The following is a 26,704-nucleotide window of genomic DNA, read 5'->3' as shown; positions in this document are numbered from 1 at the left end:
CACAAAATCTATCTATGAAAAGCAGGTAACGTCTGCGGCAGTTCATTTACGCTTGAAGTTTCGACCAGACACGTACGTGAGTGTTTCCAAGCTGTCACAACGAGATGTCGTGATTCTCTCCCGCATCGTCCAACATGATGTGAATGTGACATCGACCAAAACGGGAAGAGTACCGCCTCATTTGGAATTAACAGCATGAAGCTACTTAAAACGACAGATGGTGGAGCCATTGAAAAAAAGACAGCACTTCCGACAGCTGTACCTTCCTTAATAAAACAGAGAGAGAAGCATCTGATGGACATGGCAAAGAGAACAAAGAAGCAAAGTAACAGAAGTAAGGGGAAGACCTGAGTAAACCCGGGCCTGGCCTTCACTTTGGGTGCAAGATCGACAGTGAGCTGGCCTTCTGTCCACAGGATAAGTTAGTGCTATAATAATTAAAATCGGATACCAGCAGGTGAGTCATCCTCGCAACAGTGATGTAAAACACCACTAAGGGACTCAGTGGGTTGCCAAACTCATCAAATTAAACTCTACTGGTAGCAACTTTTACTGGCAATTATTGCATCATAATTGGTGTAAGATTTTTAATAGATGATGTAATATAATTTAATTATGAAACTAACTGAAGAATCATCAAAAACATCACGGGTATGCATGTGCATATTGCGAGCTGGAAATGTGATGTTAAATTTTTTATGGGTGCTATTTTTATCATCAACAATTAACAGTGTGAATGAGCTGCTCTCTATCAGGAGTAACGCACTATGAAAGCACTCAAAACGAATGAAATCGGCTTGAACTACAGTGTCTTGCTTTATTCAAACTAAATCCAACAGAAACTTATATTATCTGTGAAAAGCATATTTTTATTTCACTGGTCCTTGTGGCATTTTCCCTTGTTCTGTATTCTGAAAGAGGAAAAAGGAAGGGAAAAAAATACACAGAAAGCTGTACAAAACGGTTTCATTTTTAAGAACCTGAAGAGGCTCTGAGCTGCTGCCCCAGAACGTCCTTCACCTGATACAACTCCAGTATCTGAGCACAGGCCTGGCCTTCATCCATTCAGGAGCGATCAGCAGAATTTCAGGTTACTCAGTTCCAGCACTCACTCAGCTCAAACATGTGATCACAGAGAGAAGGGACCAGCTTCCAGCCCAAAGGCATCAGCACCCTGCCGTGCACTGTCCTCTCTTGTGACATGCACATCGTCCTTTGCATGGGTCAAGTATTGCCCTTCACAGTCACAAGCCATGGCAACAGCAAAATACCCCTAATAACCTTTCACTTTGAAAGGAGGAACTATATCCTCATGGATATTGAAGAAAAGCCTTTAGCAAGCAAGCAGGATCCTTCTCTCCACTTTGAAACTGAGCTAAATCCTGTTACCATCTGGGACTTGAGGTCGGGGTAAAACGGGGTTAATCGACATTTCAGTCCTGCGTCCTGAGCCCTGCAACAGTCCCGGGCCATCATATATATATATGTATGTATATATATATGTATATATAAAATTAAGATCATGACATGCATGTGTGATGATACGCTTTACATGATGCGCTCTACATTTTAGGCAGGCTGTCACCACCTCAGTGTAACTTTAACCCATGAAATATGATGAATTGCCAATAAAATCACCATCTTTTGGATTGGACTCGGACTCATGTTCATGGCGGAGTTGTAATGAGGGACCACCAGGGGCGAACGTCAACAAAACTGCTGGAGGTGAAACATGTGGTCCAGGACATCTGCTAATTTAAATACAAGCCCCTTGTTTTTTTGGCAGGTAGCCGCAGATTAAAACCCACATGTTCGGTTTAAAAGTGGAATCTGATAATTCTAGGTTAGCACAACAGAAGCTGAGTTGATTTTTTTTTTTTTTTTTTCTTTTTCAAATTGAAGTGATTGTTCTTCAATTTGTTACAACCCAAACACGGTGGAGATGGCTCTACCTGTAGCCCGATAAAAATGAGCATTATCGCGCTCACCCCAGATCAGTGTATAGACCATGAGGACCGAATGGGCATCTAGGCTATCCACCGATCTGATCGGCTATATCAGATTGGCCGATATTTTGCATTTTATGCAATTTGTGTGATCAGCTGTAGTGTCTTAATTCGCTGATCCGATCAGTGACGTCATTGTCGTGTTGAAACTTTTTGCAGATGCTCCCGTTGCATTGTTTTATCTGTCTCATTTACTCCGAAGAAGTTCCACACCACGGCCATGTTAGTTTTGAGCCCTGTCACTATGTGACGGACAATAAAGTTTTTTGAATCTTGAATCATTTGCTGTCGGATTCAAACAAACATGTCGGTGGTGTGGGACTTCTTCAAAGTGTCTGAGACAGATAAAACTCAAGCTATTTGCAATCTGTACAACACTACAGTACCTCTGTCAGTTTGGCAAAAATGCTTGAGAATACTTTTGTTGATACTCACTAAACGGTACATAAGTATATACAGTAAATAAACCAGTTATTTAAATAGACATATTGCTCCCTCATGTGATTGGATCGGTGATTGGTTTATTTAAACTCACTGATCGGTGATCGGCCCCAAAAACCTTGATTGTGTAAAGCCTATGGGCATCAAACGGGAATATTCACTTTTCGACTGGAGCCGCCGGGCCTCAGCACACCAGTCACTGTGGGACATTTATAATGCATCTCTTTCCAAAGTTGCCTTCAGTTCTGCTGGAGCTTTTTGCCCGTGTTCAGGGTCGCCTGCACTGTGCTAACCCTGGCCAAACCCTCAGCCTGTTTGAAAGCCACTTACCATTATGAAGGTTTCAGCAGTGAGGATTACACACATTCATGAATGCGTGGACAGGGATGGCGGCGCACCATGTTTAAAAGAGGCATTTAGTATTACCAGAAAGTAGCGAGCAAAATAATGACTATTTGAAAAGCAATGATGTTGCGTAAACAAAACTTGACTTCTTCTTGTGAATTCTGGTCACATCCCAATTCATCTCCTGCAGGAGAAAAAAAGTCTTTTTTTTGTTTTTGTTTTTTTTTTCCTTTACTGACTCCTGACTCCTACCCAATTGTTACTCATATTCATTGTGAACGGTTTTGGGTGAGACAGCAGTAATTTCAGCGAGCAAATTGTTTACTGAGCTCAAGGGCACACAGTTTGAGCGTAATCAGTTGCAAATCGGCAGCAAACACTCACAAAGGAGTGTTCAGCACTTTCAGTATGCTAGATAGAATCCATTAAGTGGGTCATTTGAAGCCGATGTGTGGTGTCAGAAATGTATTTAAAAATTCCACAGTTTGGATGGTACCCTAACGAAATAAGACACTCAATTAAAAAGAGAGGTTTTTTTCTGCCCTTTTACATCACGGCTGTGGTGTTTTCGGGAGAAATTAATATTATGGCTCACGTAATAACAGTTTGAAATTGATCAGGACTTACTGCGCATCACAAATCCAGAGCAATAATTGTTTGGAGCAGAGAAAGCCAACAGTTGAAGCAAGAGGTTGCTATGATATCGACAGTGTGATGGCAAGAAAACAGCTCTTTTTTAATTTAAATTGGTCAGTCTGGAAGTGGAATAGACACAGATGAGGACACGAGACAGCTAGACTTTGGAGATGAAACAAAAAAAATCTCTATGATCCTTTATTTTTCTGGTAATATCTTTTTTCTTCTATTTTTTTGTGAGCAAGAGCAAGACTTTTGTGCAAAAGGAAGTGAAGACAAGTCGCAAATAAAGGCCTGTTGCTTTTGATGACTGAAGCAAAGCCCGGGCTAATTACTGAGGTGTTATGGTGGCTATTTTACTTAGCTACTCATCAGTGAGCTATTAAGTCACCCACATTAAAAAGAGCTTTTTAAATCTGCATTTTGGTGACGTTTTCGCTGTTGATTAAGAAACTCTTACTGAGTGCACCATCAACTCAGAAATCATTGCAGGCAAGAAAACTTTAATTTATTGAAAGAGCTGAGACTTTTCTGTGTTTGTTTGCAGCTAATGCACAAGTAACAGCAAGTCGGCCTTAATCCAGATATCGTGCTTTGAATTAATTTATTATTGATTCTTAGAGGAACAAAACAAACTCCCTTAGAGTAAATACGAGGAGGCACAAGCTGCTGCACGGAGCACATTTCCTGTTCCTGCAGGCGCCCGGTGCAACAAAAACACAGCGGCATGGCCGACACTCACACGTTTCCAGCCTCCATGTTACGTGTTTTTCTGTTTTACCGGCCAGCTGGATCAGCAACAGCATCCATCCATCAGCAGCTGTCCAACATGACAACAACATGCCAATTCAACACCGACATGTCGTGCACTGTACCGCCGCTGCACCACATTTCCAGATTCAGATTCAACAACTTCATTTATCCCAGTAGGGCAATTCAGTTTACAGCCTCCGGTCATATAAAACCACAAAGACAGAACAAAAGGTAATGCATCCACTCTGTCAGTGACAACAGATCAGCAAGAGCAAGGACCCATGCATGGACCAAACAGGACCATAATGCAATAAATAATATGCGAGTGAATAAATAAAGATATGCACATTAAAGCTCTCAGGTTCACAAGGCCTGGCCCGTATCCAGTTGCCACTGCTGGCAGCATTTAGAAGCCTGATGGCTGAGGGAATAAAAGACAGACTTTCAATAAACGAATGAAAAAAATGACATAAAATGCTCTTAGAAACATTAAATGAATTCAGTTTCCTCAACAAGTAGATCCTCCGTTGACCCCGTTTAACAACAGACTCCGTGTTTTTATCAAACTCCAGACGAGTCAAACAGGGTTCCCGAGTACTTGTATGTCTCCACAGTTTCAACATTTTCCTCATGGATGATGCCGGCTGCAGGATTAGGACGGTTCCTCCTAAAATCGATGATTAACTCCTTAGTTTTTCTCACATTTAAGTCCAGGTAGTTAGTTTTCTTTTTACCTTCATGGATATAAATAAAAATGTAACAAAAGCAGCATATGCAAAATTAACAACTAACAAATTCAGTGACTCGTTGCTGCAGTCTGATCACTTTAACTCGTTACTCCCAGCACGGGTTAAGACTGAAGCCCATTGTGGAAGGACTTTAATATCAGCCAGCTGCTCTCTACACACCTCAGCATCATGTTGTCAAACCAGGAGGATCTCCAAGAGGATCTCAAACTGTCTCAACCTCCAAACACCGTCTGTGCTTGTGTGTGTGTGTGTGTGTGTGTGTGTGTGTGTGTGTGTGTGTGTGTGTGTGTGTGCACTTGTTTTCATGACAAATGAGGACAATTTTATGATAACACACCTTCAGTATGAGGACTCTTGGAAAAATGAGGACTTTTTTGAGGTCCTCATTTTTCTGAGCTTACTACAGTGCTCTAGAGGTTCCTACAATGCCCCTAAACCAAAAATCTCACATGTCCTGAATTATCACAATTTCATGACATGAAGTGTGTAAGTGTGTTTATGGTTTGTGCTCATCTCCGGTTACGCCAACTAGTGGTCAGTTGCGGTACTTTCACACACTTTTCACACACTTGGTCATGTGACTCAGCCGGTCCTCATATGTCTCATTTTGTTCAAACACACACACTGCGATATTTAAGCTAGTTTTAGCAATACTGCAATAATTTACACATAACCCATTGTTATTAAAGCCAAATAAAAACACCCCAAATTATCACTGCTTATTTAAATCACCAGCCTACTAATCTAGAGAACTAATTCGTCTGTTATTTACTACATTTTCTTTTTTAATTAGTCGGAAAAGCTAATTAGCTAACGCGAGCTAATTAGCTAATGCTAACGCTAGCTTGTTAGCTAGAAGGGATTTAATCACATGTAAATGACTCGTGCCGCATGGAAGAGCCTCCTGAGTAAAGGGAACGGGAAGAAGAGCACGGTAATTAATCACTCTTTACTGCATTTTCAGCCAGAAAGACAGTTATTCTCTAAGTTGTTGTTAAAGTTAACTTCTTGAACGCAGATTTTATGTGAGCAGAAGATATTTTTCTCCTTTTCTATTCTGTTTGCAGTGATCGTTAGCTTTATAAGCTAGTTGGCTTAATAAGCTAATGAGACACTGCATTAGTGACAGCATGAGTAAGATAAATTATGACTAAAGACAAAATAATACCATTTTGCATATCCTTTTTGATTCAAATCAAGTATTGGACTTTTTTTTTTGTCTCAATGACTTTTTGTCATCTTCCCATGTAGATGTTTGCTAGTTGAGAAGTGAAGAGGATGTCAAAAAGGAGAGAAAGGCTTAGCCCTGAGGCTGAGGCTATTCAGTTTATTTTATCCAGATGTGACAAGCCTTGTTTGAAGATCAAATGGATCAGTGACTATAAAGGTATGCTATATATCATTCATCATCATCATCGTATTTATCATTGGAATTTCTAAATATGCGACAGTTGAGTTAATAGGGAACAGTTCAAGTTTAAAAGCCAAACCGCTAGTCATAGTTTGGAACATGTAGGCTAACTTAATTATTCGGTTCAGGGACCATTTAAATAGCAATGCGTCTGCATCTGGCGCATATATTTTGCTATAAACCCACCAATGCTTTAGTTATGGATTTTGCCCTGTCTAAGTCTATAAGCAGAGGGTGTTTAAATGCGGCGAGGAGGTCTTTCCTACTTGGTGTGGTGGTTTTAGACCAATTTTACATGGGGGGCACCGCACGTTTCGATAGTAATGGCAAGAATAGCACGCATGCTGATATCTTTATTAAAGGGAATTAATGATCAATCGCCCTCATGCAACAATCATAACACTAATTTGGACTGTATTACCTGATACTGATTTGTTAACTTTGTTGTATCAGGACGTGGTGTATTTGCCTGTGCACCAATTAAAAAGGGATCCTTTGTCGTCGAGTACCGTGGGGAGCTGATATCAAAATATGAACGAGACAAAAGGCAGAAGAAGTACACAGAAAAGCAAAATGCTTTCTTGTTTGATTTTAAATGGAACAATGACACATGGTGGTACGTAAAGGCCTATAAAAATAATTTGTTCTCTACAGTATTATGTTTTTTGTGGAGAAAGCATAAATATGTTTCTTTCTTCAATTTTAGCATAGATGCATCTGTCGAAGACGGCTCGCTGGGCCGGCTAGTAAATGATGCCCACAGGTCCCCAAATTGCAAAATTAAGAAGTTGATAGTCCATGATAAACCTCATCTTTGCTTGTTTGCTGTTGAAAACATCCAAGCAGAGAGTGAAATAACCTATGATTATGGAAAATCTCCATGGCCATGGCGCGCTGAGGTAAGTAAATCCTCTTGACAGATTGTATGGTATAGGATCTGTTAAATTATTAGTTGATATAAATACATGAACATTTCCCTCCTTGACTGTACGTTCCCCCTCCACATCTCAGTGAGTCATTACTTTAGAAATAAGACTGTATACACAATATTTAGGTAATGTCAAGATAATGCACAATGACGTGTGAAGTAAGTAAGACCATTAATTGATTAACTAGATAGGATCTATTTTATAAAATATGGTATTTCTAAGAGGCTGTTGGTGTATTTTGTTGCAGACACCAAGTGGAGAGATCCCAGCTCAACCTTCAGCACAGCCAGAAGGGAGCCAGAGATCCACTTCATCCTTCCAACAGGTTATTACACATTTAATGTGTGTGTGTGTTACATTGTCCTGAGTATGTGTCAGGTGACGTCCCCGTATGGTATGTCCCAGCGTGTGTAGAGTGTGTGTTACATTGTCCTCATATTGTCTTAACTTGGGTAAGACCTGAGTGTGTGTCAGGTGACGTCCCCGTATGGTACGCCCCAGCGTGTGTAGAGTGTGTGTTACATTGTCCTCATATTGTCTTAGCTTGGGTAAGACCTGAGTGTGTGTCAGGTGACGTCCCCGTATGGTACGTCCCAGCGTGTGTAGAGTGTGTGTTACATTGTCCTCATATTGTCTTAGCTTGGGTAAGACCTGAGTGTGTGTCAGGTGACGTCCCTGTATGGTACGTCCCAGCGTGTGTAGAGTGTGTGTTACATTGTCCTCATATTGTTGGGAGCAGATAGTGTACAGTTTTAGCAATTTCTTTAGAGTCTTGCATCATAAGCCCAGATCATCATGTGAATTAGTCTTTACTAACATGTGTTCCTTACATTCAAAGTCAATGCAGCCCTTGACCTGAGAAATGAGGCTCACCCCAAAGTTGATTTTGACAGACAGGGCGAAGGAATTTATTTTCACTGAAATAACTATGATCACTAATTGATTAACTAGATAGGATCCATATGATAATACTGAGTATTTCTAACAGGCTGTTGGTGTATTTTGTTGCAGACACCAAGTGGAGAGATCCCAGCTCAACCTTCAGCACAGCCAGAAGGGAGCCAGAGATCCACTTCATCCTTCCAACAGGTTATTGTTTCTATTTAAATTAAGTAGATTTGTCCGTTGAGTTCAATGCATGAATTAAATGCTTTTTCACTCTATGAAAACAAACATTTAGTTGAAAATGTTTGCAGTGTCAGTGTCAGTGTTAGGAAACATGACTTGTTTCTGAATACCACTGCAGAAAGAAATGAGCTCTACCATTTGCTAGACCTCGCTAATCCTCAAAACATGACATTGATATTAATTCTCACAAAATTCGACTTTTTTCTCCTTTTGCGAATGTTTTTGACCATTTAACCTACTGCTTGTCAGTTCATATCATTTAATTTTTAGAGAGGTAGATCGGCTGACATTACTGTGAGGGTCAGGAGCTTTCTTTGACAACAACAAGACAACTTAGAAGTCAGAAACACTGACTCTTTAGCTGTTGAGTCGTCATGTCCTCATATTGTTTTAGCAAGACCTGAGTGTGTGTCAGGTGACGTCCCCATATGGTACGCCCCAGCGTGTGTAGAGTGTGTTACATTGTCCTGAGTGTGTGTCAGGTAACGTCCCCGTATGGTATGTCCCAGCATGTGTAGAGTGTGTGTTACATTGTCCTCATATTGTCTTAGCTTGGGTAAGACCTGAGTGTGTGTCAGGTGACGTCCCTGTATGGTACGTCCCAGCGTGTGTAGAGTGTGTGTTACATTGTCCTCATATTGTCTTAGCTTGGGTAAGACCTGAGTGTGTGTCAGGTGACGTCCCTGTATGGTACGTCCCAGCGTGTGTAGAGTGTGTGTTACATTGTCCTCATATTGTTGGGAGCAGATAGTGTACAGTTTTAGCAATTTCTTTAGAGTCTTGCATCATAAGCCCAGATCCTCATGTGAATTAGTCTTTACTAACAGGTGTTCCTTACATTCAAAGTCAATGCAGCCCTTGACCTGAGAAATGAGGCTCACCCCAAAGTTGATTTTGACAGACAGGGCGAAGGAATTTATTTTCACTGAAATAACTATGATCACTAATTGATTAACTAGATAGGATCCATATGATAATACTGAGTATTTCTAACAGGCTGTTGGTGTATTTTGTTGCAGACACCAAGTGGAGAGATCCCAGCTCAACCTTCAGCACAGCAAGAAGGGAGCCAGAGATCCACTTCATCCTTCCAACAGGTTATTGATTCTATTTAAATTAAGTAGATTCGTCCGTTGAGTCCAATGCATGAATTAAATGCTTTTTCACTCTATGAAAACAAACATTTAGTTGAAAATGTTTGCAGTGTCAGTGTCAGTGTTAGGAAACATGACTTGTTTCTGAATACCACTGCAGAAAGAAATGAGCTCTACCATTTGCTAGACCTCGCTAATCCTCAAAACATGACATTGATATTAATTCTCACAAAATTCGACTTTTTTCTCCTTTTGCGAATGTTTTTGACCATTTAACCTACTGCTTGTCAGTTCATATCATTTAATTTTTAGAGAGGTAGATCGGCTGACATTACTGTGAGGGTCAGGAGCTTTCTTTGACAACAACAAGACAACTTAGAAGTCAGAAACACTGACTCTTTAGCTGTTGAGGTCGTCATGTCCTCATATTGTTTTAGCAAGACCTGAGTGTGTGTCAGGTGACGTCCCCATATGGTACGCCCCAGCGTGTGTAGAGTGTGTTACATTGTCCTGAGTGTGTGTCAGGTAACGTCCCCGTATGGTATGTCCCAGCATGTGTAGAGTGTGTGTTACATTGTCCTCATATTGTCTTAGCTTGGGTAAGACCTGAGTGTGTGTCAGGTGACGTCCCTGTATGGTACGTCCCAGCGTGTGTAGAGTGTGTGTTACATTGTCCTCATATTGTCTTAGCTTGGGTAAGACCTGAGTGTGTGTCAGGTGACGTCCCTGTATGGTACGTCCCAGCGTGTGTAGAGTGTGTGTTACATTGTCCTCATATTGTTGGGAGCAGATAGTGTACAGTTTTAGCAATTTCTTTAGAGTCTTGCATCATAAGCCCAGATCCTCATGTGAATTAGTCTTTACTAACAGGTGTTCCTTACATTCAAAGTCAATGCAGCCCTTGACCTGAGAAATGAGGCTCACCCCAAAGTTGATTTTGACAGACAGGGCGAAGGAATTTATTTTCACTGAAATAACTATGATCACTAATTGATTAACTAGATAGGATCCATATGATAATACTGAGTATTTCTAACAGGCTGTTGGTGTATTTTGTTGCAGACACCAAGTGGAGAGATCCCAGCTCAACCTTCAGCACAGCAAGAAGGGAGCCAGAGATCCACTTCATCCTTCCAACAGGTTATTGATTCTATTTAAATTAAGTAGATTCGTCCGTTGAGTCCAATGCATGAATTAAATGCTTTTTCACTCTATGAAAACAAACATTTAGTTGAAAATGTTTGCAGTGTCAGTGTCAGTGTTAGGAAACATGACTTGTTTCTGAATACCACTGCAGAAAGACATGAGCTCTACCATTTGCTAGACCTCGCTAATCCTCAAAACATGACATTGATATTAATTCTCACAAAATTCGACTTTTTTCTCCTTTTGCGAATGTTTTTGACCATTTAACCTACTGCTTGTCAGTTCATATCATTTAATTTTTAGAGAGGTAGATCGGCTGACATTACTGTGAGGGTCAGGAGCTTTCTTTGACAACAACAAGACAACTTAGAAGTCAGAAACACTGACTCTTTAGCTGTTGAGTCGTCATGTCCTCATATTGTTTTAGCAAGACCTGAGTGTGTGTCAGGTGACGTCCCCATATGGTACGCCCCAGCGTGTGTAGAGTGTGTTACATTGTCCTGAGTGTGTGTCAGGTAACGTCCCCGTATGGTACGTCCCAGCGTGTGTAGAGTGTGTGTTACATTGTCCTCATATTGTCTTAGCTTGGGTAAGACCTGAGTGTGTGTCAGGTGACGTCCCTGTATGGTACGTCCCAGCGTGTGTAGAGTGTGTGTTACATTGTCCTCATATTGTCTTAGCTTGGGTAAGACCTGAGTGTGTGTCAGGTGACGTCCCCTTATGGTACGTCCCAGCGTGTGTAGAGTGTGTGTTACATTGTCCTCATATTGTCTTAGCTTGGGTAAGACCTGAGTGTGTGTCAGGTGACGTCCCTGTATGGTACGTCCCAGCGTGTGTAGAGTGTGTGTTACATTGTCCTCATATTGTTGGGAGCAGATAGTGTACAGTTTTAGCAATTTCTTTAGAGTCTTGCATCATAAGCCCAGATCCTCATGTGAATTAGTCTTTACTAACAGGTGTTCCTTACATTCAAAGTCAATGCAGCCCTTGACCTGAGAAATGAGGCTCACCCCAAAGTTGATTTTGACAGACAGGGCGAAGGAATTTATTTTCACTGAAATAACTATGATCACTAATTGATTAACTAGATAGGATCTAATTTATAATACTGAGTATTTCTAACAGGCTGTTGGTGTATTTTGTTGCAGACACCAAGTGGAGAGATCCCAGCTCAACCTTCAGCACAGCCAGAAGGGAGCCAGAGATCCACTTCATCCTTCCAACAGGTTATTGTTTCTATTTAAATTAAGTAGATTCGTCCGTTGAGTCCAATGCATGAATTAAATGCTTTTTCACTCTATGAAAACAAACATTTAGTTGAAAATGTTTGCAGTGTCAGTGTCAGTGTTAGGAAACATGACTTGTTTCTGAATACCACTGCAGAAAGAAATGAGCTCTACCATTTGCTAGACCTCGCTAATCCTCAAAACATGACATTGATATTAATTCTCACAAAATTCGACTTTTTTCTCCTTTTGCGCATGTTTTTGACCATTTAACCTACTGCTTGTCAGTTCATATCATTTAATTTTTAGAGAGGTAGATCGGCTGACATTACTGTGAGGGTCAGGAGCTTTCTTTGACAACAACAAGACAACTTAGAAGTCAGAAACACTGACTCTTTAGCTGTTGAGTCGTCATGTCCTCATATTGTTTTAGCAAGACCTGAGTGTGTGTCAGGTGACGTCCCCATATGGTACGCCCCAGCGTGTGTAGAGTGTGTTACATTGTCCTGAGTGTGTGTCAGGTAACGTCCCCGTATGGTACGTCCCAGCGTGTGTAGAGTGTGTGTTACATTGTCCTCATATTGTCTTAGCTTGGGTAAGACCTGAGTGTGTGTCAGGTGACGTCCCTGTATGGTACGTCCCAGCGTGTGTAGAGTGTGTGTTACATTGTCCTCATATTGTCTTAGCTTCGGTAAGACCTGAGTGTGTGTCAGGTGACGTCCCCTTATGGTACGTCCCAGCGTGTGTAGAGTGTGTGTTACATTGTCCTCATATTGTCTTAGCTTGGGTAAGACCTGAGTGTGTGTCAGGTGACGTCCCCGTATGGTACGTCCCAGCGTGTGTAGAGTGTGTGTTACATTGTCCTCATATTGTCTTAGCTTGGGTAAGACCTGAGTGTGTGTCAGGTGACGTCCCTGTATGGTACGTCCCAGCGTGTGTAGAGTGTGTGTTACATTGTCCTCATATTGTTGGGAGCAGATAGTGTACAGTTTTAGCAATTTCTTTAGAGTCTTGCATCATAAGCCCAGATCCTCATGTGAATTAGTCTTTACTAACAGGTGTTCCTTACATTCAAAGTCAATGCAGCCCTTGACCTGAGAAATGAGGCTCACCCCAAAGTTGATTTTGACAGACAGGGCGAAGGAATTTATTTTCACTGAAATAACTATGATCACTAATTGATTAACTAGATAGGATCCATATGATAATACTGAGTATTTGTAACAGGCTGTTGGTGTATTTTGTTGCAGACACCAAGTGGAGAGATCGCAGCTCAACCTTCAGCACAGACAGAAGGGAGCCAGAGATCCACTTCATCCTTCCAACAGGTTATTGTTTCTATTTAAATTAAGTAGATTCGTCCGTTGAGTCCAATGCATGAATTAAATGCTTTTTCACTCTATGAAAACAAACATTTAGTTGAAAATGTTTGCAGTGTCAGTGTCAGTGTTAGGAAACATGACTTGTTTCTGAATACCACTGCAGAAAGAAATGAGCTCTACCATTTGCTAGACCTCGCTAATCCTCAAAACATGACATTGATATTAATTCTCACAAAATTCGACTTTTTTCTCCTTTTGCGAATGTTTTTGACCATTTAACCTACTGCTTGTCAGTTCATATCATTTAATTTTTAGAGAGGTAGATCGGCTGACATTACTGTGAGGGTCAGGAGCTTTCTTTGACAACAACAAGACAACTTAGAAGTCAGAAACACTGACTCTTTAGCTGTTGAGTCGTCATGTCCTCATATTGTTTTAGCAAGACGTGTGTGTCAGGTGACGTCCCCATATGGTACGCCCCAGCGTGTGTAGAGTGTGTTACATTGTCCTGAGTGTGTGTCAGGTAACGTCCCCGTATGGTATGTCCCAGCGTGTGTAGAGTGTGTGTTACATTGTCCTCATATTGTCTTAGCTTGGGTAAGACCTGAGTGTGTGTCAGGTGACGTCCCTGTATGGTATGTCCCAGCGTGTGTAGAGTGTGTGTTACATTGTCCTCATATTGTCTTAGCTTGGGTAAGACCTGAGTGTGTGTCAGGTGACGTCCCCTTATGGTACGTCCCAGCGTGTGTAGAGTGTGTGTTACATTGTCCTCATATTGTCTTAGCTTGGGTAAGACCTGAGTGTGTGTCAGGTGACGTCCCTGTATGGTACGTCCCAGCGTGTGTAGAGTGTGTGTTACATTGTCCTCATATTGTCTTAGCTTGGGTAAGACCTGAGTGTGTGTCAGGTGACGTCCCTGTATGGTACGTCCCAGCGTGTGTAGAGTGTGTGTTACATTGTCCTCATATTGTTGGGAGCAGATAGTGTACAGTTTTAGCAATTTCTTTAGAGTCTTGCATCATAAGCCCAGATCCTCATGTGAATTAGTCTTTACTAACAGGTGTTCCTTACATTCAAAGTCAATGCAGCCCTTGACCTGAGAAATGAGGCTCACCCCAAAGTTGATTTTGACAGACAGGGCGAAGGAATTTATTTTCACTGAAATAACTATGATCACTAATTGATTAACTAGATAGGATCCATATGATAATACTGAGTATTTCTAACAGGCTGTTGGTGTATTTTGTTGCAGACACCAAGTGGAGAGATCCCAGCTCAACCTTCAGCACAGCCAGAAGGGAGCCAGAGATCCACTTCATCCTTCCAGCAGGTTATTGATTCTATTTAAATTAAGTAGATTCGTCCGTTGAGTTCAATGCATGAATTAAATGCTTTTTCACTCTATGAAAACAAACATTTAGTTGAAAATGTTTGCAGTGTCAGTGTTAGGAAACATGACTTGTTTCTGAATACCACTGCAGAAAGAAATGAGCTCTACCATTTGCTAGACCTCGCTAATCCTCAAAACATGACATTGATATTAATTCTCACAAAGTTCGACTTTTTTCTCCTTTTGCGAATGTTTTTGACCATTTAACCTACTGCTTGTCAGTTCGTATCATTTAATTTTTAGAGAGGTAGATCGGCTGACATTACTGTGAGGGTCAGGAGCTTTCTTTGACAACAACAAGACAACTTAGAAGTCAGAAACACTGACTCTTTAGCTGTTGAGTCGTCATGTCCTCATATTGTTTTAGCAAGACCTGAGTGTGTGTCAGGTGACGTCCCCATATGGTACGCCCCAGCGTGTGTAGAGTGTGTTACATTGTCCTGAGTGTGTGTCAGGTAACGTCCCCGTATGGTATGTCCCAGCGTGTGTAGAGTGTGTGTTACATTGTCCTCATATTGTCTTAGCTTGGGTAAGACCTGAGTGTGTGTCAGGTGACGTCCCTGTATGGTACGTCCCAGCGTGTGTAGAGTGTGTGTTACATTGTCCTCATATTGTCTTAGCTTGGGTAAGACCTGAGTGTGTGTCAGGTGACGTCCCTGTATGGTACGTCCCAGCGTGTGTAGAGTGTGTGTTACATTGTCCTCATATTGTCTTAGCTTGGGTAAGACCTGAGTGTGTGTCAGGTGACGTCCCTGTATGGTACGTCCCAGCGTGTGTAGAGTGTGTGTTACATTGTCCTCATATTGTTGGGAGCAGATAGTGTACAGTTTTAGCAATTTCTTTAGAGTCTTGCATCATAAGCCCAGATCCTCATGTGAATTAGTCTTTACTAACAGGTGTTCCTTACATTCAAAGTCAATGCAGCCCTTGACCTGAGAAATGAGGCTCACCCCAAAGTTGATTTTGACAGACAGGGCGAAGGAATTTATTTTCACTGAAATAACTATGATCACTAATTGATTAACTAGATAGGATCCATATGATAATACTGAGTATTTCTAACAGGCTGTTGGTGTATTTTGTTGCAGACACCAAGTGGAGAGATCGCAGCTCAACCTTCAGCACAGACAGAAGGGAGCCAGAGATCCACTTCATCCTTCCAACAGGTTATTGTTTCTATTTAAATTAAGTAGATTCGTCCGTTGAGTCCAATGCATGAATTAAATGCTTTTTCACTCTATGAAAACAAACATTTAGTTGAAAATGTTTGCAGTGTCAGTGTCAGTGTTAGGAAACATGACTTGTTTCTGAATACCACTGCAGAAAGAAATGAGCTCTACCATTTGCTAGACCTCGCTAATCCTCAAAACATGACATTGATATTAATTCTCACAAAATTCGACTTTTTTCTCCTTTTGCGCATGTTTTTGACCATTTAACCTACTGCTTGTCAGTTCATATCATTTAATTTTTAGAGAGGTAGATCGGCTGACATTACTGTGAGGGTCAGGAGCTTTCTTTGACAACAACAAGACAACTTAGAAGTCAGAAACACTGACTCTTTAGCTGTTGAGTCGTCATGTCCTCATATTGTTTTAGCAAGACCTGAGTGTGTGTCAGGTGACGTCCCCATATGGTACGCCCCAGCGTGTGTAGAGTGTGTTACATTGTCCTGAGTGTGTGTCAGGTAACGTCCCCGTATGGTATGTCCCAGCGTGTGTAGAGTGTGTGTTACATTGTCCTCATATTGTCTTAGCTTGGGTAAGACCTGAGTGTGTGTCAGGTGACGTCCCCTTATGGTACGTCCCAGCGTGTGTAGAGTGTGTTACATTGTCCTCATATTGTCTTAGCTTGGGTAAGACCTGAGTGTGTGTCAGGTGACGTCCCTGTATGGTACGTCCCAGCGTGTGTAGAGTGTGTGTTACATTGTCCTCATATTGTTGGGAGCAGATAGTGTACAGTTTTAGCAATTTCTTTAGAGTCTTGCATCATAAGCCCAGATCCTCATGTGAATTAGTCTTTACTAACAGGTGTTCCTTACATTCAAAGTCAATGCAGCCCTTGACCTGAGAAATGAGGCTCACCCCAAAGTTGATTTTGACAGACAGGGCGAAGGAATTTATTTTCACTGAAATAACTATGATCACTAATTGATTAACTAGATAGGATCCATATGATAATACTGAGTATTTCTAACAGGCTGTTGGTGTATTTTGTTGCAGACACCAAGTGGAGAGATCCCAGCTCAACCTTCAGCACAGCAAGAAGGGAGCCAGAGATCCACTTCATCCTTCCAACAGGTTATTGATTCTATTTAAATTAAGTAGATTCGTCCGTTGAGTCCAATGCATGAATTAAATGCTTTTTCACTCTATGAAAACAAACATTTAGTTGAAAATGTTTGCAGTGTCAGTGTCAGTGTTAGGAAACATGACTTGTTTCTGAATACCACTGCAGAAAGAAATGAGCTCTACCATTTGCTAGACCTCGCTAATCCTCAAAACATGACATTGATATTAATTCTCACAAAATTCGACTTTTTTCTCCTTTTGCGAATGTTTTTGACCATTTAACCTACTGCTTGTCAGTTCATATCATTTAATTTTTAGAGAGGTAGATCGGCTGACATTACTGTGAGGGTCAGGAGCTTTCTTTGACAACAACAAGACAACTTAGAAGTCAGAAACACTGACTCTTTAGCTGTTGAGTCGTCATGTCCTCATATTGTTTTAGCAAGACCTGAGTGTGTGTCAGGTGACGTCCCCATATGGTACGCCCCAGCGTGTGTAGAGTGTGTTACATTGTCCTGAGTGTGTGTCAGGTAACGTCCCCGTATGGTATGTCCCAGCGTGTGTAGAGTGTGTGTTACATTGTCCTCATATTGTCTTAGCTTGGGTAAGACCTGAGTGTGTGTCAGGTGACGTCCCTGTATGGTATGTCCCAGCGTGTGTAGAGTGTGTGTTACATTGTCCTCATATTGTCTTAGCTTGGGTAAGACCTGAGTGTGTGTCAGGTGACGTCCCCTTATGGTACGTCCCAGCGTGTGTAGAGTGTGTGTTACATTGTCCTCATATTGTTGGGAGCAGATAGTGTACAGTTTTAGCAATTTCTTTAGAGTCTTGCATCATAAGCCCAGATCCTCATGTGAATTAGTCTTTACTAACAGGTGTTCCTTACATTCAAAGTCAATGCAGCCCTTGACCTGAGAAATGAGGCTCACCCCAAAGTTGATTTTGACAGACAGGGCGAAGGAATTTATTTTCACTGAAATAACTATGATCACTAATTGATTAACTAGATAGGATCTAATTTATAATACTGAGTATTTCTAACAGGCTGTTGGTGTATTTTGTTGCAGACACCAAGTGGAGAGATCCCAGCTCAACCTTCAGCACAGCCAGAAGGGAGCCAGAGATCCACTTCATCCTTCCAACAGGTTATTGTTTCTATTTAAATTAAGTAGATTCGTCCGTTGAGTCCAATGCATGAATTAAATGCTTTTTCACTCTATGAAAACAACATTTAGTTGAAAATGTTTGCAGTGTCAGTGTCAGTGTTAGGAAACATGACTTGTTTCTGAATACCACTGCAGAAAGAAATGAGCTCTACCATTTGCTAGACCTCGCTAATCCTCAAAACATGACATTGATATTAATTCTCACAAAATTCGACTTTTTTCTCCTTTTGCGCATGTTTTTGACCATTTAACCTACTGCTTGTCAGTTCATATCATTTAATTTTTAGAGAGGTAGATCGGCTGACATTACTGTGAGGGTCAGGAGCTTTCTTTGACAACAACAAGACAACTTAGAAGTCAGAAACACTGACTCTTTAGCTGTTGAGTCGTCATGTCCTCATATTGTTTTAGCAAGACCTGAGTGTGTGTCAGGTGACGTCCCCATATGGTACGCCCCAGCGTGTGTAGAGTGTGTTACATTGTCCTGAGTGTGTGTCAGGTAACGTCCCCGTATGGTACGTCCCAGCGTGTGTAGAGTGTGTGTTACATTGTCCTCATATTGTCTTAGCTTGGGTAAGACCTGAGTGTGTGTCAGGTGACGTCCCTGTATGGTACGTCCCAGCGTGTGTAGAGTGTGTGTTACATTGTCCTCATATTGTCTTAGCTTCGGTAAGACCTGAGTGTGTGTCAGGTGACGTCCCTGTATGGTACGTCCCAGCGTGTGTAGAGTGTGTGTTACATTGTCCTCATATTGTTGGGAGCAGATAGTGTACAGTTTTAGCAATTTCTTTAGAGTCTTGCATCATAAGCCCAGATCCTCATGTGAATTAGTCTTTACTAACAGGTGTTCCTTACATTCAAAGTCAATGCAGCCCTTGACCTGAGAAATGAGGCTCACCCCAAAGTTGATTTTGACAGACAGGGCGAAGGAATTTATTTTCACTGAAATAACTATGATCACTAATTGATTAACTAGATAGGATCCATATGATAATACTGAGTATTTCTAACAGGCTGTTGGTGTATTTTGTTGCAGACACCAAGTGGAGAGATCGCAGCTCAACCTTCAGCACAGACAGAAGGGAGCCAGAGATCCACTTCATCCTTCCAACAGGTTATTGTTTCTATTTAAATTAAGTAGATTCGTCCGTTGAGTCCAATGCATGAATTAAATGCTTTTTCACTCTATGAAAACAAACATTTAGTTGAAAATGTTTGCAGTGTCAGTGTCAGTGTTAGGAAACATGACTTGTTTCTGAATACCACTGCAGAAAGAAATGAGCTCTACCATTTGCTAGACCTCGCTAATCCTCAAAACATGACATTGATATTAATTCTCACAAAATTCGACTTTTTTCTCCTTTTGCGAATGTTTTTGACCATTTAACCTACTGCTTGTCAGTTCATATCATTTAATTTTTAGAGAGGTAGATCGGCTGACATTACTGTGAGGGTCAGGAGCTTTCTTTGACAACAACAAGACAACTTAGAAGTCAGAAACACTGACTCTTTAGCTGTTGAGTCATCATGTCCTCATATTGTTTTAGCAAGACCTGAGTGTGTGTCAGGTGACGTCCCCATATGGTACGCCCCAGCGTGTGTAGAGTGTGTTACATTGTCCTGAGTGTGTGTCAGGTAACGTCCCCGTATGGTATGTCCCAGCGTGTGTAGAGTGTGTGTTACATTGTCCTCATATTGTCTTAGCTTGGGTAAGACCTGAGTGTGTGTCAGGTGACGTCCCTGTATGGTATGTCCCAGCGTGTGTAGAGTGTGTGTTACATTGTCCTCATATTGTCTTAGCTTGGGTAAGACCTGAGTGTGTGTCAGGTGACGTCCCCTTATGGTACGTCCCAGCGTGTGTAGAGTGTGTGTTACATTGTCCTCATATTGTCTTAGCTTGGGTAAGACCTGAGTGTGTGTCAGGTGACGTCCCTGTATGGTACGTCCCAGCGTGTGTAGAGTGTGTGTTACATTGTCCTCATATTGTTGGGAGCAGATAGTGTACAGTTTTAGCAATTTCTTTAGAGTCTTGCATCATAAGCCCAGATCCTCATGTGAATTAGTCTTTACTAACAGGTGTTCCTTACATTCAAAGTCAATGCAGCCCTTGACCTGAGAAATGAGGCTCACCCCAAAGTTGATTTTGACAGACAGGGCGAAGGAATTTATTTTCACTGAAATAACTATGATCACTAATTGATTAACTAGATAGGATCTAATTTATAATACTGAGTATTTCTAACAGGCTGTTGGTGTATTTTGTTGCAGACACCAAGTGGAGAGATCCCAGCTCAACCTTCAGCACAGCCAGAAGGGAGCCAGAGATCCACTTCATCCTTCCAACAGGTTATTGTTTCTATTTAAATTAAGTAGATTCGTCCGTTGAGTCCAATGCATGAATTAAATGCTTTTTCACTCTATGAAAACAAACATTTAGTTGAAAATGTTTGCAGTGTCAGTGTCAGTGTTAGGAAACATGACTTGTTTCTGAATACCACTGCAGAAAGAAATGAGCTCTACCATTTGCTAGACCTCGCTAATCCTCAAAACATGACATTGATATTAATTCTCACAAAATTCGACTTTTTTCTCCTTTTGCGCATGTTTTTGACCATTTAACCTACTGCTTGTCAGTTCATATCATTTAATTTTTAGAGAGGTAGATCGGCTGACATTACTGTGAGGGTCAGGAGCTTTCTTTGACAACAACAAGACAACTTAGAAGTCAGAAACACTGACTCTTTAGCTGTTGAGTCGTCATGTCCTCATATTGTTTTAGCAAGACCTGAGTGTGTGTCAGGTGACGTCCCCATATGGTACGCCCCAGCGTGTGTAGAGTGTGTTACATTGTCCTGAGTGTGTGTCAGGTAACGTCCCCGTATGGTATGTCCCAGCATGTGTAGAGTGTGTGTTACATTGTCCTCATATTGTCTTAGCTTGGGTAAGACCTGAGTGTGTGTCAGGTGACGTCCCCTTATGGTACGTCCCAGCGTGTGTAGAGTGTGTGTTACATTGTCCTCATATTGTCTTAGCTTGGGTAAGACCTGAGTGTGTGTCAGGTGACGTCCCTGTATGGTACGTCCCAGAGTGTGTAGAGTGTGTGTTACATTGTCCTCATATTGTTGGGAGCAGATAGTGTACAGTTTTAGCAATTTCTTTAGAGTCTTGCATCATAAGCCCAGATCCTCATGTGAATTAGTCTTTACTAACAGGTGTTCCTTACATTCAAAGTCAATGCAGCCCTTGACCTGAGAAATGAGGCTCACCCCAAAGTTGATTTTGACAGACAGGGCGAAGGAATTTATTTTCACTGAAATAACTATGATCACTAATTGATTAACTAGATAGGATCCATATGATAATACTGAGTATTTCTAACAGGCTGTTGGTGTATTTTGTTGCAGACACCAAGTGGAGAGATCCCAGCTCAACCTTCAGCACAGCAAGAAGGGAGCCAGAGATCCACTTCATCCTTCCAACAGGTTATTGATTCTATTTAAATTAAGTAGATTCGTCCGTTGAGTCCAATGCATGAATTAAATGCTTTTTCACTCTATGAAAACAAACATTTAGTTGAAAATGTTTGCAGTGTCAGTGTCAGTGTTAGGAAACATGACTTGTTTCTGAATACCACTGCAGAAAGAAATGAGCTCTACCATTTGCTAGACCTCGCTAATCCTCAAAACATGACATTGATATTAATTCTCACAAAATTCGACTTTTTTCTCCTTTTGCGAATGTTTTTGACCATTTAACCTACTGCTTGTCAGTTCATATCATTTAATTTTTAGAGAGGTAGATCGGCTGACATTACTGTGAGGGTCAGGAGCTTTCTTTGACAACAACAAGACAACTTAGAAGTCAGAAACACTGACTCTTTAGCTGTTGAGTCGTCATGTCCTCATATTGTTTTAGCAAGACCTGAGTGTGTGTCAGGTGACGTCCCCATATGGTACGCCCCAGCGTGTGTAGAGTGTGTTACATTGTCCTGAGTGTGTGTCAGGTAACGTCCCCGTATGGTATGTCCCAGCGTGTGTAGAGTGTGTGTTACATTGTCCTCATATTGTCTTAGCTTGGGTAAGACCTGAGTGTGTGTCAGGTGACGTCCCCTTATGGTACGTCCCAGCGTGTGTAGAGTGTGTGTTACATTGTCCTCATATTGTCTTAGCTTGGGTAAGACCTGAGTGTGTGTCAGGTGACGTCCCTGTATGGTACGTCCCAGCGTGTGTAGAGTGTGTGTTACATTGTCCTCATATTGTTGGGAGCAGATAGTGTACAGTTTTAGCAATTTCTTTAGAGTCTTGCATCATAAGCCCAGATCATCATGTGAGTTAGTCTTTACTAACATGTGTTCCTTACATTCAAAGTCAATGCAGCCCTTGACCTGAGAAATGAGGCTCACCCCAAAGTTGATTTTGACAGACAGGGCGAAGGAATTTATTTTCACTGAAATAACTATGATCACTAATTGATTAACTAGATAGGATCCATATGATAATACTGAGTATTTCTAACAGGCTGTTGGTGTATTTTGTTGCAGACACCAAGTGGAGAGATCCCAGCTCAACCTTCAGCACAGACAGAAGGGAGCCAGAGATCCACTTCATCCTTCCAACAGGTTATTGTTTCTATTTAAATTAAGTAGATTCGTCCGTTGAGTCCAATGCATGAATTAAATGCTTTTTCACTCTATGAAAACAAACATTTAGTTGAAAATGTTTGCAGTGTCAGTGTCAGTGTTAGGAAACATGACTTGTTTCTGAATACCACTGCAGAAAGAAATGAGCTCTACCATTTGCTAGACCTCGCTAATCCTCAAAACATGACATTGATATTAATTCTCACAAAATTCGACTTTTTTTCTCCTTTTGCGAATGTTTTTGACCATTTAACCTACTGCTTGTCAGTTCATATCATTTAATTTTTAGAGAGGTAGATCGGCTGACATTACTGTGAGGGTCAGGAGCTTTCTTTGACAACAACAAGACAACTTAGAAGTCAGAAACACTGACTCTTTAGCTGTTGAGTCGTCATGTCCTCATATTGTTTTAGCAAGACCTGAGTGTGTGTCAGGTGACGTCCCCATATGGTACGCCCCAGCGTGTGTAGAGTGTGTTACATTGTCCTGAGTGTGTGTCAGGTAACGTCCCCGTATGGTATGTCCCAGCGTGTGTAGAGTGTGTGTTACATTGTCCTCATATTGTCTTAGCTTGGGTAAGACCTGAGTGTGTGTCAGGTGACGTCCCTGTATGGTACGTCCCAGCGTGTGTAGAGTGTGTGTTACATTGTCCTCATATTGTCTTAGCTTGGGTAAGACCTGAGTGTGTGTCAGGTGACGTCCCCTTATGGTACGTCCCAGCGTGTGTAGAGTGTGTGTTACATTGTCCTCATATTGTCTTAGCTTGGGTAAGACCTGAGTGTGTGTCAGGTGACGTCCCTGTATGGTACGTCCCAGCGTGTGTAGAGTGTGTGTTACATTGTCCTCATATTGTCTTAGCTTGGGTAAGACCTGAGTGTGTGTCAGGTGACGTCCCTGTATGGTACGTCCCAGCGTGTGTAGAGTGTGTTACATTGTCCTCATATTGTCTTAGCTTGGGTAAGACCTGAGTGTGTGTCAGGTGACGTCCCTGTATGGTACGTCCCAGCGTGTGTAGAGTGTGTGTTACATTGTCCTCATATTGTTGGGAGCAGATAGTGTACAGTTTTAGCAATTTCTTTAGAGTCTTGCATCATAAGCCCAGATCCTCATGTGAATTAGTCTTTACTAACACGTGTTCCTTACATTCAAAGTCAATGCAGCCCTTGACCTGAGAAATGAGGCTCACCCCAAAGTTGATTTTGACAGACAGGGCGAAGGAATTTATTTTCACTGAAATAACTATGATCACTAATTGATTAACTAGATAGGATCTAATTTATAATACTGAGTATTTCTAACAGGCTGTTGGTGTATTTTGTTGCAGACACCAAGTGGAGAGATCCCAGCTCAACCTTCAGCACAGCCAGAAGGGAGCCAGAGATCCACTTCATCCTTCCAACAGGTTATTGTTTCTATTTAAATTAAGTAGATTCGTCCGTTGAGTCCAATGCATGAATTAAATGCTTTTTCACTCTATGAAAACAAACATTTAGTTGAAAATGTTTGCAGTGTCAGTGTCAGTGTTAGGAAACATGACTTGTTTCTGAATACCACTGCAGAAAGAAATGAGCTCTACCATTTGCTAGACCTCGCTAATCCTCAAAACATGACATTGATATTAATTCTCACAAAATTCGACTTTTTTCTCCTTTTGCGCATGTTTTTGACCATTTAACCTACTGCTTGTCAGTTCATATCATTTAATTTTTAGAGAGGTAGATCGGCTGACATTACTGTGAGGGTCAGGAGCTTTCTTTGACAACAACAAGACAACTTAGAAGTCAGAAACACTGACTCTTTAGCTGTTGAGTCGTCATGTCCTCATATTGTTTTAGCAAGACCTGAGTGTGTGTCAGGTGACGTCCCCATATGGTACGCCCCAGCGTGTGTAGAGTGTGTTACATTGTCCTGAGTGTGTGTCAGGTAACGTCCCCGTATGGTATGTCCCAGCGTGTGTAGAGTGTGTGTTACATTGTCCTCATATTGTCTTAGCTTGGGTAAGACCTGAGTGTGTGTCAGGTAACGTCCCCGTATGGTACGTCCCAGCGTGTGTAGAGTGTGTGTTACATTGTCCTCATATTGTTTTAGCTTGGGTAAGACCTGAGTGTGTGTCAGGTGACGTCCCTGTGTGGTACGTCCCAGCGTGTGTAGAGTGTGTGTTACATTGTCCTCATATTGTTGGGAGCAGATAGTGTACAGTTTTAGCAATTTCTTTAGAGTCTTGCATCATAAGCCCAGATCCTCATGTGAATTAGTCTTTACTAACATGTGTTCCTTACATTCAAAGTCAATGCAGCCCTTGACCTGAGAAATGAGGCTCACCCCAAAGTTGATTTTGACAGACAGGGCGAAGGAATTTATTTTCACTGAAATAACTATGATCACTAATTGATTAACTAGATAGGATCCATATGATAATACTGAGTATTTCTAACAGGCTGTTGGTGTATTTTGTTGCAGACACCAAGTGGAGAGATCCCAGCTCAACCTTCAGCACAGCCAGAAGGGAGCCAGAGATCCACTTCATCCTTCCAGCAGGTTATTGATTCTATTTAAATTAAGTAGATTCGTCCGTTGAGTTCAATGCATGAATTAAATGCTTTTTCACTCTATGAAAACAAACATTTAGTTGAAAATGTTTGCAGTGTCAGTGTCAGTGTTAGGAAACATGACTTGTTTCTGAATACCACTGCAGAAAGAAATGAGCTCTACCATTTGCTAGACCTCGCTAATCCTCAAAACATGACATTGATATTAATTCTCACAAAGTTCGACTTTTTTCTCCTTTTGCGAATGTTTTTGACCATTTAACCTACTGCTTGTCAGTTCGTATCATTTAATTTTTAGAGAGGTAGATCGGCTGACATTACTGTGAGGGTCAGGAGCTTTCTTTGACAACAACAAGACAACTTAGAAGTCAGAAACACTGACTCTTTAGCTGTTGAGTCGTCATGTCCTCATATTGTTTTAGCAAGACCTGAGTGTGTGTCAGGTGACGTCCCCATATGGTACGCCCCAGCGTGTGTAGAGTGTGTTACATTGTCCTGAGTGTGTGTCAGGTAACGTCCCCGTATGGTATGTCCCAGCGTGTGTAGAGTGTGTGTTACATTGTCCTCATATTGTCTTAGCTTGGGTAAGACCTGAGTGTGTGTCAGGTAACGTCCCCGTATGGTATGTCCCAGCGTGTGTAGAGTGTGTGTTACATTGTCCTCATATTGTCTTAGCTTGGGTAAGACCTGAGTGTGTGTCAGGTAACGTCCCCGTATGGTACGTCCCAGCATGTGTAGAGTGTGTGTTACATTGTCCTCATATTGTCTTAGCTTGGGTAAGACCTGAGTGTGTGTCAGGTGTTGTCCCTGTATGGTACGTCCCAGCATGTGTAGAGTGTGTGTTACATTGTCCTGAGTGTGTGTCAGGTAACGTCCCCGTATGGTATGTCCCAGCGTGTGTAGAGTGTGTGTTACATTGTCCTCATATTGTCTTAGCTTGGGTAAGACCTGAGTGTGTGTCAGGTGACGTCCCCGTATGGTATGTCCCAGCGTGTGTAGAGTGTGTGTTACATTGTCCTCATATTGTCTTAGCTTGGGTAAGACCTGAGTGTGTGTCAGGTAACGTCACTGTATGGTACGTCCCAGCGTGTGTAGAGTGTGTGTTACATTGTCCTCATATTGTCTTAGCTTGGGTAAGATCTGAGTGTGTGTCAGGTGACGTCCCCGTATGGTATGTCCCAGCGTGTGTAGAGTGTGTGTTACATTGTCCTCATATTGTCTTAGCTTGGGTAAGACCTGAGTGTGTGTCAGGTGACGTCCCTGTATGGTACGTCCCAGTGTGTGTAGAGTGTGTGTTACATTGTCCTCATATTGTTGGGAGCAGATAGTGTACAGTTTTAGCAACTTCTTTAGAGTCTTGCATCATAAGCCCAGATCCTCATGTGAATTAGTCTTTACTAACACGTGTTCCTTACATTCAAAGTCAATGCAGCCCTTGACCTGAGAAATGAGACTCACCCCAAAGTTGATTTTGACAGACAGG

At 41.6% G+C, this 26,704-nt stretch overlaps 1 protein-coding gene and 1 long non-coding RNA gene across 2 annotated transcripts in view; both read left to right on the top strand.

Moving 5' to 3' along the window:
• cps1 (carbamoyl-phosphate synthase 1, mitochondrial) overlaps positions 1-26,704 on the top strand; it is a 121,764-nt gene that overhangs the window by 83,182 nt on the left and 11,878 nt on the right. The window lies entirely within an intron of this gene.
• Positions 16,839-19,087, top strand: LOC115379844 (uncharacterized). Its single transcript, XR_003930282.1, has 3 exons — positions 16,839-16,876; positions 17,935-18,012; positions 19,070-19,087. It is a non-coding gene; the product is annotated as an uncharacterized LOC115379844 (long non-coding RNA).

The sequence above is a fragment of the Myripristis murdjan genome, chromosome 21, assembly GCF_902150065.1.
Source record: "Myripristis murdjan chromosome 21, fMyrMur1.1, whole genome shotgun sequence".
NCBI classification, from domain to species: Eukaryota; Metazoa; Chordata; class Actinopteri; order Holocentriformes; family Holocentridae; genus Myripristis; species Myripristis murdjan.
Note: the sequence above shows the minus strand (reverse complement) of the source record. Positions and strands in the feature narration are given on the sequence as shown.